Source organism: Leiobunum rupestre, chromosome 6, assembly GCF_980474605.1.
Source record: "Leiobunum rupestre chromosome 6, qqLeiRupe1.1.hap1, whole genome shotgun sequence".
Lineage (NCBI taxonomy): Eukaryota > Metazoa > Arthropoda > Arachnida > Opiliones > Sclerosomatidae > Leiobunum > Leiobunum rupestre.
Window position 1 is genome coordinate 66,294,597 of NC_143389.1, and position 12,647 is coordinate 66,307,243.

Sequence of the window (12,647 nt, forward strand, 5' to 3'; positions counted from 1 at the left end):
AATTTCAAATTCGTCCCTAAAACAGATTGTGAGATATTCACCCTGGTTCATTTTTTTGTGGACACCCTGTATATAATTTATCTCGAGAGATATAATTTCATGGTATTTCTTCTTAGAGGTGGTTTGGTTAAGATATTTGACGCCATAGGGGGAATGACACTCCCACAAGGAGATCACCTCACCATTGCCGGATCTTTTTAAATTCTGACTCGAGCATTGACTCGCCACCTCGTAGCACCGAAAACGTCCAAAAAAATACGTAAGTATATATATTTATATTACCTGTAAAGTACATTTTAAGTTTGCCAATTATTTAGTATTAAAATTGGCGGTTTTTAAAACTTTTTATATTAGGAATTTCATTCAAAGTCGCTGATAACATGCTTCTTAAAGGGCCTCAGAATATTTGGAAAATTCAGCCAGAATGTGACCAATCATTGTTTGACAATTTCCATGCCCAAATACCGGACAATAGCGCTAGAAACTATTGAAATTGGAATAATTATGTGGCCCTTTAAGTATGGAATAACGCGAATTTACTTTTGCTGTGAAAATAAGTAAAAAACACAAGTATGCACAAATGAATTCCTTTGTTATTCGTAGCTTGCTCCTGTATGTGACCTTTGTTCGTTGCCATGATAACAAGTTTGTGTCGGCCATGTTATTAAGATTCCCAAAGAGGATCGTATGGTATTTAACCTCGTGATCTATGTTGCAGAATAATGTCATGACGGCTGTTTTAAGGCGGGGCTTAGCTACTACGTATGCCTACGACGCAATAAGCAAGCACCGAATTCAAGCAAATTGAGGTATGAGCGCAGCTTAACTGAAGCCTTATTTAATGGAAAAAAAGGATGAAAAGGTTTCACAGATTTCATTTGGGTGGCCGATATTTCAGCCTTGGGTTCAGCATGAAATAAATGCTTTAAAGGAAACAACTTTTTCTGGTGGTATGATCCCCTGGAATAGCGAAACCAAATGCATTCCGTTGTTTGTTGTTGTTCCCCACGTGTTGGTTCAAGTTTAAGTTAATTGAAATACACGTCAACATGAAATAAAAGGATAAATATCAATCGAGTAAAATAACATTTTGATCATAACAATATCGTAGTATCTAGTTCACTTGGGTGCCAGCTAGGAGCAACAAACACAGCACCACCAACACATGGAGAACGCAACCCGTCAAAAGTCGTGCATTTTCTTGGGTACATTTTTCATTGGTTAGACGCTTTAGCGCCTGCTACCATCGGAAGGGGAAAATTCGGAAATTGTCTTACCCCTTTCCGTAAAACTTTCAGCGTAAAGGTTCGTCCAATGAAATTTGTACACAACACTGCGTTACCGTGTTCAAAGACTTGCTGCGTTCTCCTTGTGTTTGTTGCTCCTCGGTGTCTAGGTCACTAGGATGCTAGTCATGTCGGTTTGTAGGTCACTCCAGTGCCAAAGGTTTCAGTGTCTAGGTTGCTTTTGTGCCAAGCGTTCTCGTCTTCAAAACTGTTGTCAAGCGTATAAACCTCTACGATGTCTTGGTGCCAGCCATTCTAATGTCTAGGTCACTTGGATGTCAGTCATTTCGGTGTCTACGTCACTTGGGTGCCAGTCATTGCGTTGTCTAGGTCAATTTGGTGCCAAAGGTTTCAGTGTCTAGGTTGCTTTTGTACCTAACCATTAGGTCTATTTTTAGACTTCAAAGATTGGCAACCGTAAATATTTTTACTTCGATATTATTTATCTCGAGAGACAGAAGCCTTCCGCGGGAAACTGGGCTGTAACCGATAACTTCAAGATATGCATAGCTGTTGAAGATAGAAAAGCGATGGAGATAATTCATGTATACGGTTCTTACACACAATCCCTACGGATTTGTGTGTACTATTTTCATTTGGTTATTTGCCCCATTTTAGTGAATACAATTTGGTTATTTTGAGCTATTTTACGCACTATTGTCATCTTTGATACAGGCGCCATCTAACTCTAAAATACATCCGACTTGAGTGAAATTAATTTAAGTTAACGCGTTAAATGCGTTCGCGTTTCGCTACCTTAATTCCAAAACCAGATAACTGTTGGTGTCTAAGGCTCTAGCCGACACCATATCGTGTGACTCTAAAAAAAAACAGATAACTTGAAAAATTCGGTTTGTCTAAAAATTTATTTAACTGAACTTGTTCGCTTTTCATTACCTTATTCCAAAACCAGATAACTCGAAAAATTAATTTTCCATAAAATTCCTCATGGTTGATTGAAAATTTGTTCAAATTTAATTTTAATATTTCAAATATATTTATAACATCGGGGAGATTGTGTACTTAAATGTCCGTGACATCTTGTTTTAAATATATATAGATATATCTTATCTTATAATAAGATAAAATAATATTTCAACTATATAAAATCTGAACATAGCTTGATATCAGTACTGTCGGTCAAGCTTCAGTCTTATTAGCTATGTTAACTGCGAATTATTTATATTAAATTAAACAAGTGGTCCTTTTTAACTGTTTTAAACCGTGGGTTTGATCATTTTTCCGGTTGCGTTCTGCTTATTGTGTTGTAAACTTCAACAGGTTATAGGGCCACCACGCTTTCGTTGCCCCACCGCCGTTAAGTTGATCATCTGAGGTTCTTCGTCTCAACTGTATCCTGAACTACTGTGTCCTGACTTCTCTTTAGATGGGTGGCTTTTTTCGCTATGATATTGAAAAACAGTCCGGTCCGGAGACTTGTTGAAGCTGGAAAAGATAAGTCAGCGATTTCTTGACAATACGAGATGTATTCGACGTTGTCACCGGAGAAATGACGGGACTAGTAAGGACCCGCTTGCCCTCATGTAGTTTCAAGTAGCCCGCACGGTCATTTGGTCAGCACTATCCCACAAGGTACAGAACATGATTGCAGATTGCGAGACGCCGAATTATTATTCAGGAGATTTTTGAACAAAGTTGTCGAACCGGCTTCGAAAGCTTCTCTCACAGCTTATGCGGGCCACAAAACATCCCGATTTCGACATGGCCACCCATCTCGCTCAATTACGTTATCTGTAAACTCGGAACTACTCCTTCAAGTTCTCTCCCCACTGGTTTAAGGGGTTTTCCCCCAGAGTTCTTCGGTTTCCCATTCCATAAAAACTTGTCGAGGTTAACGGTAATAGTAAGTGTTGGCTCGCGTGGCATGAAGGGCTTGCCACCACTCTCCTACGCATTGTAACCTGGCCACCTGGATCAGTGGCGTATGGTCGTACGTACAAATATTTTTATTTTTTTACTTTTTTTCAATGGTGTGCCCCCCCCCGAAACAAAATCCTGGCTACCCAACTGACCTGGATTAATGGCTTTAGAAGTCGCTTGATGATTTAGGCCTAAGATGGTGCGTTGGGTAATAGCCTGGCTGATTATTATTATTAAAAGTATGACGATGAGCGAAACATTATCACCGACCAGAGCTATTGCGCAAGGTGTGGTAAAGCGCAGAAATATCCCCTTATACCAAGTTCGGTAATCAGTGTCGTAAGAAACGGCGGTGAACGGCCTCCGATGCTGGCCCAGAAAATAGTATTATTATTATTATTATTACTGCAAAGAGGGATAATAATATATCCTTCGATGACTGTATCATCATCGCATCTTTGAGTCCTTGCTAAATGATGCATACCGAGAATTCGGAATGCTATGGAACGCATTGCCGGAAACAAAGCAAACTGTCACTGAGCTTGAATCACTTCTGATCAACCGCGCAATACGAGACATAGATGCCTTTGCAGACTCATCCGGGCTAATAGCTGAAGATATCACAGCAGTAGCACGGGACATCCTTCAAGACAGAATCCCCGAAGATATCGTCCGAAATGCTTCCACCGCGGCTAGCATGGGAATTTGGCAAAGAATTGTACGAAGCCGAAGAAATTGACGGGAAGCAACGGAACAGGCGGAAGCAGAAGGAGTACCAACATCAACCCCAACTCTTCGCTGCAAACGGTGTGGTTGCTCGTTCATTGATAGAGGCTTTCTGGTATTTCAATTTCGGCGCTACACAGCATGCCATGATGATCTTCAAAGTTCATCAGCTTCAGAAAATTCGATAGTCCAGCTACGATACAAGTTGGAAATAAAGCGCAGATGATTGCTGATGGAGAAGGTGACATGCGCATAAGTTTCAAAGTTGGGAATACCGTACGACACAAAGTTAAACATAAAGTCTGCACTGAGAAAAAAAGTCTTGTTAAATTTACAGGAAACTCTTGGACTCCGGTGAAGCCAAGAGGGTCCCCTAAATTTTACAAGTTATGATGTTATCTGATAATACAAATTCGTAGGTGTAAATTTAACTGACAATATATTTGTCAATTTAACAAGACCTTGCTTGTATTTTTAATTATAAATCCTGTTAATATAACAATCTAGATATTGTAAAATATACATTTATTAAAATTTCAACTATCTTGAAGTAGTTTTTACAAGTGGATCAGTAATTTTTTACGGTTCCCCATGTAAAATGTACATTAGGTATTATGGTTAAATTTACACGGTAAAATGATATAATTGACATTTACGCTTTATAAAATAGGTCTTGCGAAACAATTTAAATTATCGTTGAAAAAGTAAATTTTACTGACAATATATTTGTCGATTTAACAAGACCTCGCTTGTATGTTTAATTATAATAATCTAGATATTGTAAAATATACAGGTTGGCGGTAAAATTTATCAAATACCATATATTACAATTTAAAACTATATTCAAGTACTTTTTACGAGAGGATCAGTACAACTAATGTTGAAAGAAAATAATTCTACGATTCCTCGCTTAATATTTTCACCGAGAAATTATATTAATAACAATTGGGCTCAACTAGCCGGGGTACCAGGTTTAACCCGGAGAGACTCCATTCTACTTGAAATTTACAACGACTGTTGGTCGGGTGGGTACATGCCGTCCACTTGGAAATCGGGCATCATCCTCGCTTTCCTGAAACCCGGGAAAAGTCCCGGTGATCCATCCTCCTATCGTCCCATTACACTGCAAATAAATCGTTCACCTTAAGATCACTATTGTACACATTGGTAGCACATACATGTGATCTGTATATGTTCTACAAAGTGATCCCATGTGTGCTTTTACGATCTCTGAGTGTTCACTCTTTTGAAAATATCGCTTATAAGTGATCTCGTTTCACCTATCAGTGATCTTAAAGTGATCAGGGTGCCCTTAAAGAACGCATAACACATTTAGAACACTTGTATCAATGGTTTGGTACACTAAATTATCACTTTGAGGACACCACGTTGTAAAATTTGGTACACCACATAATCTCTTTTCGAACACTTTAAATTTATAGTGCCAATTGGTACACTAAGCGTAACATCTAATTGTTTATATATATCCTCTTAGCAGACACTAAAGCTTGAGCGTCGCTGCGCCACCTAGTCTAATTTCGGTAGCGAATTGAAATTCCATACTTTTGTTTTATCCCCATTAGCTACTGAAAACTTTCGTTATGCCCCCTTTCGGCGGCCATCCATGACATGTAGAGGATACAAATACGTAATGAAGTCAAAGCTACGAGAACAGGGGGCTTAACAGACGTTTGATACACGGTGATCCCACTTAGCAGAAGCTAAGCAAAAGCTTCTGCGTCGCTGGCGCCACCTAGATTCGTTTCAGTATGGCTAACACACTTGTTTTCAAACACGGACAGTAGGCGCCGTCTCTTATTCCTGTTTTTCTACGCACGGCGTCTATAGGCCCCGTGCATGAAAAGAGAAGATACAAGTAAATTCAAAATCGTCTGCTTAACTTTTAATTTATCCAAGGACCATAGTGTAAACTTAATAAAGCAGACGAAAATGAGAGCCACATGTGGTATTTTTCCTCATTGCGGATAGCTTTAATGCTGCCAAATATCTAATCTACGCTAGGGGCCAATTGCCTTACATATTTATTTCCTACCCATATCGGTAAAACCAAGATTTTTAACGCACGGGGTCTAAACTATTTTTTTAGATATATCTGTAGTAGCAGAAAAAGATACTTATATCATTCACGTTAATAAATTGCAAACAAAAATAATGCCGTTCAATATTAGAGCACTAAATGATCACCTGCGCAACAAAATTGGCTCATCTGTTCACTTAAAGAAATAAGGGAACACTACTGTTTAAGTGTTCTACTGTGTTTCCGGTGTGTTCTTTAATTGTACAAGTGAGCCAATTTTGTTGCGCAGGTGATCTTTTAGTGCTCTATTTTGAACTGTTTTTGAAACACTTTCAGAATGCCAAAAAACACTACAAGATCACTCAGGAACACTAAAAACACACCAAAAAAACATTTAAACAGTAGTGTTCTCTTATGTGTTTCCTAAGTGTGCTTTAAGTGAGCAAGTGAGCCAATTTTGTTGCACTGGTGATCTTATAGTGATCCACCTGTACACACTTTTGAATTGCTTAAAGAACGTATTATTCACGCTTGTAGATCACTACAGTACACTAGTTACACACACACGAAGTACTATGTTCCAAATGTGATCTCTTGGTGTATAGTGATCCGATTTTGTTGCGCACTTTTAGCGTGCTTTTAGTGATTTACTAGTGAACGTTTTTTTTGCAGTGTACCCTCTTGTCAGTTCTTGGCAAGCTCTTCGAGCGGCTGATCCATCGTCGCCTTGACTGGTGGCTCGAATCGACGGGGAAGCGCTCGCCTTACCAGAGTGGCTTTCGCCGGGCTCGCCGCAGTATTGACAATGCGGTGTTTCTGAGTGGTGTTGCTCACCATGCGCTGTTATCCAAGCACTCCTGTATTGCAGTTTTCCTGGATATTAAGGATGCTTTTGGTAATGCCAACCATGACTTCCTCATCCGCAAATTAACGAAGTTGGGTCTCGATGCGGGAGTAATCGGCTTTTTCCGGTCGTACTTGTCAGGGAGGTCAGCTTGTGTGCGCATCCGTTCCGCACTTTCGGCCTCTTTTCCTCTGCTTCGAGGCGTTCCGCAGGGTGCTGTTCTAAGCCCGTTGCTGTTTAGCCTTCTTCTTGATGACCTGCCCTCTGTCCTGCCTCCTGGTACCCAAGTGGCCATGTTTGCCGATGACATTGTCTTATTCCTCACCGGCTTGTCACTGGGCCTCTTAAATCTACATATGCAAGAGGCGCTCCATGCGACATCTCACTATCTCAAGCACCGTGGCCTTCCCCTGTCCCCGGCCAAATGCACTTCGTTATGCTTTACCCGCAAGCGCAATCCGGCTGAATTCTTCACGCTCACTGTGGAGGGTCATGCCTTGCCGCTTCCTCGTACGGCGCGCTACCTTGGTGTGGTTTTCGATAGCCGTCTCACCTGGAGGCCGCATATTGTGCAGCTGCGGACTCGTTGTCTCCACCTTCTCAACCCTCTCCGCTCCATGACTGGCTCGAAGTGGGGTATTTCGAGCAAGTTTCTCCGTTTCTTATACCTCAGCCTTGTTCGCTCCCGTATCGACTATGCTGCGGTGGTATATCGCTTGGCCTCCTTTACCTCTCTTGCCCTTCTGGATACTCTCCAGAATGCCTGTCTCCGAGTTGTGACTGGGGCTCCTTGGTCTGCGGCTAAGGGGGCGATGGAGATAGTATCCTTTGTTCCACCCCTCTCTATTCACCGTGATATGTTAGTTCTTCGTTATGGAGTCCACTGTCTGACAAGCACTATTACTCACTTTCTTGCGGAATGGATGTCTCCTACCAATGCCACGTCTGCTTCGCTCCGTGGTGCCTTAGCCCATTTGCGTATCATCCACAAGGTCGATGGCAACCACTGGCGTCCCCGGTCGCTCCGTTGCTCCCTGCCCCATTTGCGATAGATGCCGATTGGTGCCAGGGACCAAAGGCAGATTGTTTACCCAATGAGTTGGGTGCTACCTTTATGACCCGGTTAATGTCCCTTGCCCGGGATTTGTGTGTGATCTACACCGATGGGTCCCGTCAGCCCCATGCTCCCTACTCGGGCCTGGCATTCCATGTCACTAGTCTGGATATCACGTGCTCCTTCCGCACTTCATCGATGGTGTCTATTTGTCGCGTCGAACTCGGTGCTATCGTCCAAGCACTTCTCTGGCTTCTTGACCATCAAATCTTTGAGGCCATGGTCTGTTCTGACTCCCGTTCCGCTCTGGCAATTCTGAGCCGACCGGATATCACCGACCCGCTTTTGCTTCCGCTTCTGGGGCACCTCCGTGACTACCCACATGCCCATTATTCTCTCCTCTGGGTTCCGGCCCATGTCGGGGTCCTGGGTAATGAATTGGCGGATCGTGCTGCTCGGACTGCCGCCGAATCTCCAATTGCCCCTTATGTCTTTTCCCCAGCCGATGGCCTCCAAAGTAAAAGGGTCCTCCGCAACGCCTTGCTTGTCTCCTGGCACCTTCACTGGGATTCGCTCTCGGTGGGTCGCTTCTTGCATTCCGTTCATCCGTCCCCTTGCTACCCGGCTATCTGGGGACTTCGGCTTTGCCGGCGCATGGAACGCCCCCTATTTTTGGCTCTCCTCGACCGTTTTCACACCCCAGCGGTTTTGTATCGTTTTCACCGATCGCAAACTCCTCTATGTCGGAGCTGCGCTACTCTTGGGGATCTCGATCACTATGTCTTCCACAGTCCTCAGTATAGTCTCCTTCAGACAGCACTACTGCGCCGTCTTCCACCCGCACATCACTCACTGGCTCACTCACTGGCTCACGCTCTGGCATACAACTCGCTCCCGTCTCGTCTGCGCATGCCGCTTCTGCGACTCCTTGTTATACTGTTCGTTAAGCTTCACGCAAGCTCCTTAACGCCTCCATAAATTAGTGTTCCCGTGTACCTCTCGTTACTGGGCATCTAAGGATCCCCTAAGATCCGATACCATTAGTGTCTGCTCGCAAAAAAAAACCCGGGGAGACAAGCCTATTACAGTAAAAGGCAATTATTTCCCGAGGAAATACGCCTATTTCAGGTAAGGGCAGGTTTCCAAAGGGAAATATGTGCATTACCGAAATGTGCATTTATTTCCTGGGAAATCACCTTTGTTAAATAAGTGCGTTCTTATAAGAACTATATACCGAAGCGAATTCAGAAGTAAAGCGCTAAGGACGAATTCCCAACACGTTAAACGTGTTAATAGAACGCTGAGATAACTCTCTACGCATGGTAGCGTACCCTACATTACCAACAGATTAATGACAATTTTAACCAATTATACGTTGCTTACATTATAATTTGTCTTTTATTATACGGCTTAGTGTCTATAGAAGAAGGCTTTTTAAAAATTGCTTTAATTTTAGCATTTTTCGTGTATATGGCCAAAAAATGAAGAAACTCGGTCTTTTGGCTAAGACCAAAGTGTAGTATCTTTATATATAATGCTAGCCCAGTTACATAAACAAGAATTAATCAATGAAAATAAAGAAATAATAATCTGTAATAATATGCATTACAGAACAAAATTTAAGTTGTAAAATTTAGTCGTTTGCTGTGTTAACTTACTAACCATACTGATATAAACATTACTAGTAATTAATTGTAAAAAAAACGAATGCTCATTTTTTATTTACAGTTATTAAAAGTTAAAAACCAAATACAACAGCTTGTTTTAAAAAGTAAGGGATGGACTTGTAAAAACCACAATAATGTAGAGTAAAATATTTAAAATCAAAGGATATGTATCCTATATTTTACATTATTGATTACTGTTTAAACAATTTTTTTCCTCAGTGTATATTTTTTGTCGATTTAACAAGAACTTGCTTGTACTTTTAAATATAAACCCTGTTAATATAACAATCTATATAATATAAAATATACAGGTTGGCGGTAAAATTTATCAAATACCATTTATTAAAATTTTAAATTATCTTGAAGTAATTTTTACAAGAGGATCAGTAAAAATAATGTTAAAAGAAAATAATTTTAACGTTTCCTCGCGTAAAATTTACGCTGAAAATTTATATCATAAGATTTTCTGAAAATGTTATAAGGAAGTACAAAACGTATTTTTTAAATTCCCCCCACCCCACAAGATATCAAGATATTAATTTTTAATTCTGTGTATTATTATGTATATTTTAATTCTAAACATATGATTTACTTCCTGTTTATTTTGATGATTTTTGGTCTAAAACTTGCGGATTCATTGTAATGTGAATTACTCCCTGTTATAGAGGTCGGCGTTTGAATAAGAAATTATACGATTGTTTCTATTTATCCATAACCGAGAATTATTCAGAAATATAAAAAAAATATTAATTTTGCATGTTAAATCGTTGTTTAATCGTAGAATTTATTCGTATAAAACAAATAATACTAATTTTAATGATTAATTGAAATTTTTGAGGTTAATTTATTTGTTCCGCCGACCTCTACCCTGTTACAAAAGGGATTTGTTTCTTGCAAAGAATTCATAAATATTCATTCATTCATTCATTCAGGGCCCTTTTATTTGTTATAAAGCATTTGCACCCCCTTCCCCTCGAGCCTATTCAAAGCGTTTTCTATCGTTTAGATTTGCACGCCCCCCCCCCCTTGACCTTCTTCGGTGGGCCCTTAAAACGAAAGGGCCTGCTATTTGTCAGGGGCCCCCGGGCGGTCGCGGGCTCTGCGGGTCCTTTGTTACACGACTGTCTACATACTTAATGTAAAATGAGTTTACCGTGTAAAAATTTAAAAATATTATTTGGTTTGTTTTTTAAAAAGTAATATACCCATTTTACTAGTATTCAGTTAGTATAAAATACTTACTATGAGGTAATATTTAGAGTGAATATACTTTAATTCCTAAATAATGCTAGCCCAGTTACAAAAACAAGAATTAGTCGTAGAAAAAAACAGTAATAATATTACAGATCTTATGTAAAATCAAAATGAAAGTTGTAAGATTTAGTCTTTGGTTGTGTTAACTGACTAACCATGCCCATGTAAAAATTACTAGTAATTACATGAAAAAAACGAATGCTCATTTTTTATTTACAGTTAGTAAAAGTTAAAAACCAATTACAACTGCTTGTTTGAAGAAGTAAGGGATGGACTTGTAAAAACCACAGTAATGTGGAGTAAACTATATAATACGAAAGGATTTGTATATTTTACATTATTGATTGCTATTGAAAGTACTTTTTTTCTCTCAGTGTGGCATATAAGCGATTTTACCTGCAATGTCTTTTCTCTGAATAGTGCCATGAAGCGAAACACCAAGCGGGAGTTTCAAGCCACTGCGACGTCTTTTGGTTTGTACGAGAAGGGTAAAGCAAGCATCGTCTACGTCTTCCGTGGAAGATGGAATCTCTATTCCGTTTGGATATCCAAATAGAACACTCGTCAGGTCCGGTGTACCTAGCCGGAGATCCAAAGAATGATAAACGAGCGAACGTACAAGTGTGGCACGAACGTATGGGTCACCTAGAGAAGACCCACGTAGCAGCCACGCTGAAGAAACTGGGCTACAAAGTCACCGATCTGAAAATTGACAAGCTCTTTGAAGGTTGCATCTATGGCTAGATGACTCGTCACAGCTTCGACACAAGTGTGGAGAAAGCTACAAAACCGGGAGGAAGGGTCCATTTCTACCTCTGGGGTTCGGCTCCTCGGGTTCTATGAGCGGACAGCGTTATTTTCTCCTCTTCAAGGACGAGTACTTGAATATCCGTATAACATATTTTCTTGTCAAAAAGTCTGACGTTGTCGACAGCCTCAAGGATTTTCTCTGTTGAAGATAAAAAACGATATCGGCTTTTTCCGTTTCGTTTTTTTAACAGGTTAAAATGTTAAATGTAAATAAGATATTCTTTTTAATTATTGCTAATCTTGTTTACTATTTTTAACCTATATATATATATATATATATATCCGCTTATAGCGTTTAACGTGTCTTTGTATTCTGTCATACCATCTTGTACAGTATTCATTATTAATATGTTTTAATTATTAAACGTTTGTTATTTTAATTAATATATTATGACTTCTTACTAGTTCGTTAGTCTAGTGTAGTGTAGGCTTTGCTGTTATCATTGGTGTTTAAAAACTCCAATAGGTTATGGGCCCAGCACGCTCCCACTGCGCCACAACAAAACTGATGGACTAGTCTACTGCCTGCTGTGTCCGGTATCCTGATCCCAGTTACTACACCGTATTCCTTATCCTGGTCAATAGTTCCCGAAAGAAACCATGGATAGTCTACTTCGCGAAGACGTTGAAAAGCTATCTGGTCCGGAGAATTGAAGGAGTTGGAAACGACAAATAGTCGACATCCTCACCGAATGAGACGTTTACGAGATACTGACTGGTGAATGGGTTGAACCCATGGGGCCGTTATTATCAGCAACAGCAGAAGAGAAGTCGGAATACACCTTAAACAAGAAAAAATACCGAGTGGCATTCAGTACAGTCCGGGGTATCATCTGGTCAGCCTTGTCCAAAAAGGTCCAAAACATGATTACAAATTGCGAGACACCAAACTAGATGTGGGACAAACTACTTGAAATTTTCAAGCAGAAGTCGTCCAACCGTCTGCGTAAGCTTCTGGCTCAACTTATGCGAACTACGAAGTCACCAGACGTCGACATGGCCACCCACATTGCCCAGATGTGTTCTCTATGGACAGACATCTTGTCAACGGCACAGACAGAGAAGAACGTAACATTCGACGACTGCA